Source organism: Colobus angolensis, unplaced genomic scaffold (genome assembly GCF_000951035.1).
Source record: "Colobus angolensis palliatus isolate OR3802 unplaced genomic scaffold, Cang.pa_1.0 Scaffold278, whole genome shotgun sequence".
NCBI classification, from domain to species: Eukaryota; Metazoa; Chordata; class Mammalia; order Primates; family Cercopithecidae; genus Colobus; species Colobus angolensis.
In genome coordinates this window covers 52,205-56,993 of record NW_012116021.1, presented here as the reverse complement: position 1 = coordinate 56,993, position 4,789 = coordinate 52,205, and positions in this window count along the sequence as shown.

The following is a 4,789-nucleotide window of genomic DNA, read 5'->3' as shown; positions in this document are numbered from 1 at the left end:
TGGAGTGCCCGGCTAATTTTTGTACTTTTAGTAGAGATAGGTTTTCACCATGTTGGTCAGGCTGGTCTCGAACTCCTGACCTCAGGTGATCCTCCCACCTTGGCCTCCCAAAGTGTTGGGATTACAGAGATGAGCCACCACCTGGCTCCCTCTATGTTGTTTTAAGCCACTAAGTTTATGGTGGATGCAGGTGGAAACAGAATGCCTCTGATTTTCCTCTGAGCTTCTTGCCTCTCTTCAAAGCCTGCCTGGCCCTCGGTGGCTACCCAGTGCATCATGGTACATCCCACAGTGGTTCCCCAGATGGATCCTGACTCAGCAGCAGACACAGCAGGGCAGGTGAAAGGATGTGGGGGAAACCTCACTGTTGCTCTTCACCACGTCCATCCGCCTGCCCCAGTTCTCAGCAAGGAGTCAGCCGTGATGGGTGTCTTCCTTAGCCACAACTCCTCAGTGGGCCAGCAAGGTGGCTTGAAGGGCCTCTGCCACCTTCAAGACTGGGGAACAGGGGAGGTGAACCTGGCCCCACCCCAGCCCTGCTTGGTGTATCTTACTGATAATTCACTTTTATGTTGTTTCTTTTATTTGTCAGGCCATTTTCCATTGTATGAGTGCATCATACCTTGTGTATCTCCTTGATGACGTTTCCAATTCCTTCCTCCTGGGTTACTCATAGAGCTTCTGTAGAGTCTCTGCCTGGAAGAGGAATGCTCACAGATGTGCTCACCTTCACCCTGACCTTGACCTGACCTTCGAGCTGCCATTTTGTGTCCCTTCCAAGTGACTTTACCAATCTTCTCCAGAGCTGGTGGGTTTTTGTTTGTTTGTTTGGGATGAAGTCTCACTCTTTTGCCTAACCTGAAGTGCAATAATGCGATTTCAGCTCACTGCAACCTCTGCCTCTCTGGTTCAAGCGATTCTCCTGCCTCATCCTCCCGAGTAGCTGGGACTACAGGCACGTGCCACCACGCCCGGCTAGTTTTTTGTATTTTTAATAGAGACAGAGTTTCACTGTGTTAGCCAGGATGGTCTCAATCTCCTGACCTCGTGATCCGCCCACCTCGGCTTCCCAAAGTGCTGGGATTACAGGCATGAGCCACTGCGCCCAGTCCAGAGCTGGTGTTTTTAAGGAGTCTCATTTGGGTCTACATTTAAAAATATCAGCTTTATTTTTTCTTCCATTTTAAATTGTCTGATGGGTGAGACATAATATTTCCTTGTTGTTTTAGTTTACCTTTCTCAGCCGGGCACAGCGGCTCATACCTGTAATCCCAGCACTTTGGGAGACTGAGGTGTGTGGATCACTTGAGGTCAGGAGTTTGAGACCAGCCTGGCCAACATGGCGAAACCTCATCTCTACTAAAAATACAAAAATTAGTCAGGTGTGTTGGTGCACACCTGTAATCCCAGCTAGTCGGGAGGCTGAGGCAAGAGAATTGCTTGAACCCAGGAGGTGGAGGTTGCAGTGAGCTGAGATTGCACTACTTCACTCCAGCCTGGGCAACGGGGAGAGACCGTCTTAAAAAAAAATTTACACTTCTCTGATACCATTGAGACAGAGCCTTTTTTTTTTGTTTGAGACAGGGTCTCACTCTGTTGCCCAGGCTGGAATGCAGTGGCATGATCATAGGTCACTGCAGCCTCCATCTGCTGGATTCAAGCCATCCTCCTGCTTTAGCCTCCAGAGTAGCTGGGACTACAGGCACGCACCATCATGCCCGGCTAATTATTTGTTTTCTGTAGAGATGAGGTCTCACTTTGCTGCCCAGGCTGTTCTCCAACTCCTGGACTCAAGTGATCCTGCCACCTTGGCCTCCCAAATTGCTGGGATTATTGACATGAACCACCACGCCCAGCCCAGAGTCTCTTTTTCATATGATTATTGGCCATGTAGGCTTTTTTTTCTTGTAAGGTGTTTGTTCATAACCTGTGCCGAGTTTTCTGTTGGGTTGGTTGTCTCTCTTCTTGATTTGCAGAAATCCTTTACATATTCTGGATACAAATCTGCTGATTATATTGCAGCTATTTCCTCCATATTGTGCATATCTTTTATTTATTTATTTATTTTTGAGACAGGGTTTTGTTCTGTCACTCAGGCTGGAGTGCAGTGGCCCAGTCTCAGCTCACTGCAACCTCTGCCTCGCAGGTTCCAGTGATTCTCCCACCTCAGCCTCCCAACTAACTGGGACTACAGGCATGCACCACAACACCTGGCTATTTTTTGTATTTTTTGTGGAGACAGAGTTTTTCCGTGTTGCCCAGGCTGGTCTCAAACTCCTGAGTTCAAGCAATCTGCCTGCCTCAGCCTCCCAAAATGCTGGGATTACGGGTACGAGTCACGGTGATCAGCTGTGCATATCTTTTAATCTTGTGGCATTTTTTTGTTGAACTTAAGATGTAAATGTCAATATCATCAGACTCATCAATTTTTTTTCGTAGTAGCTGATACCTTTTGTGCCTAAGATATTCTTTCCTGTCAAAAGGCACAACTAGCTGGGTGCAGTGGCTCGCACCTGTAATCCCAGCACTTTGGGAGGCTGAAGCAGGTGGATTACTTAATGTCAGGAGTTCGAGACCAGCCTGGCCAACATGGTGAAACCCTGTCTCTACTAAAAATACAAAAATTTTCTGGGCGTGGTAGCACACACCTGTAATCACAGCTACTTGGGAGGCTGAGACAGGAGAATCACTTGAATCCGGGAGGTAGAGGTTGCAGTGAGCTGAGATCACGCCATTGCATTGCACTCCAGCCTGGGCAACAGAGTGAGACTCCATCTCAGAAAAAAGAAAAGAGAAAACAAAGGCCAGGTACAGTGGCTTACGCCTGTAATCCCAACACTTTGGAAGGCCGAGGTGGGCGGATCACCTGGCTTTGGGAGTTTGAGACCAGCCTGACCAGCATGGAGAAACCCCATCTCTACTAAAGAAAAAAATTAGCCGGGCATGGTGGTGGAGGCCTGTAATCCCAGCCACTCTCGGGAGGCGGAGGCAGGAGAATCACTTGAACCCAGGAGGGGGAGGGTGTGGTGAGCTGAGATTGCACCATTGCACTCCAGCCGGGGCAACAAGAGCGAAACTCCGTCTCAGAAAAAAAAAATAAAAAAGAGGCTGGGTATGGTAGCTCATGCCTGTAATCCCAGGCTTTGGGAGGCTGAGGCAGGTGGATCATGAGGTCAGGAGATCGACACCATTCCGGCCAACTGGTGAAACCCCGTCTCTACTAAAAATACAAAAAGAATTAGCTGGGCAGGGTGATGTGTGCCTATAGTCCCAGCTACTCAGGAGGCTGAAGCAGGACAATTGCTTGAACCCAGGAGGCGAAGGTTTCAGTGAACTGAGATCATGCCACTGCACTCCAGCCTGGGTGACAGAGCAAGACTCCGTCTCAAAAAAGAAAAAAAACGACATGTGGGGGCTTTGGAAGGTTGGTCTGGATGCTGGGTACACAGCTGGGGTCACTGTGAAATTTCATCAAGCTCAAGCGGCACCCTTATGACTTGTACACTATGCATGTTGCAATCAAACAAAAAGTTTACTTAAAAAAGAAATTGTTCCTTACCCTGAGGTCACAAAAATATTCTTCTACATTTTCTTCTAAATGTGTTAAAATTTTGTTATTCACATGTAAGCCCTGAATCCACCTGGAGTTTTGTGTGTGGTGTTGGGTGGGGATCTAATTTTACTTTTCCCATATGGATCACCACTTGTCCCAACGCCATTTATAAAAGAGTCTATCTTTTCCCCACTGGTTGGTGATGCCTCTCTGTCATACGGCAAATTCTCATTTGTGCAAGGTTCTGTCTCCGAGGCTCCTGTTCTGTCCTTTTTTTCCCCTTTATTTTTTGTTTTTAAATGGGCTCTCACTCTGTCACCCAGGCCAGAGTGCAGTGGCATGATCTCAGCTCAATGCGGCCTCAACCTCCCAGGCTCAAGTGATCCTCCCAGCTCAGTCTCCCAAGTAGCTAGGACTACAGGCATGTGCCACCACACCCAGCTAATTTTGTTTTTGTAAAGACAGGGTCTCTCTATGTTGCCCAGGCTGGTCTCAAACTCCTGGGCTCAAGGGACCCTCCTACCTTGGCCTCCCAAAGTTCTGGGTTTACAGGCGTGAGCCACTGCATCCGGCCCTTCTTTATTTATAGCCAGATGCCAAAGCCATTCTGTCTTAATTTCTTTAAAAAATTTTAATATCTGGTAAGACCCTTTTGAGGACTTTAAGATGAGAAATGGTCAGAATGATGCTGGGATGAGGTCACTTTGATGAGAGGAGAATGGGTTTTAGAGACCAAGGCCAAAGGGTCAGGAGTCCAGCTGTTGGTAGATACGGTGACCAGGCAGAAGGTGAGCAGCCTGGCCTGGGAGGTGGCTGGGAAGTGTGCTGAGCACGCTGCTGTTGATGTGCCGAGGTAAAGCAGATGGGACTCACTGAAAGGTTGGATGTGGGGGTGAAGCAAAAATTGGGATCCAAGATGACTCTGTGGTTTTGGCCAAAGTAACTAGAGGATAGTAGAGCCACTGGCTGAGATGGGAAAGCCTGGGGTGATGCTGACGGGTGGGCACTTAGAAAGTGCTCAATTTGGCCGGGTGTGGTGGCTCACGCCTGTAATCCCAGCACTTCGGGAGGCCGAGGTGGGCAGATCATGAGGTTAGGAGATCGAGACCATCTTGGCTAACATGGTGAAACCCTATCTCTACCAAAATACAAAAAATTAGTCGGGCGTGGTGGCGCGTGCCTGTAATCCCAGCTACTTGGGAGGCTGAGGCATGAGAATTGCTTGAACCCAGGAGG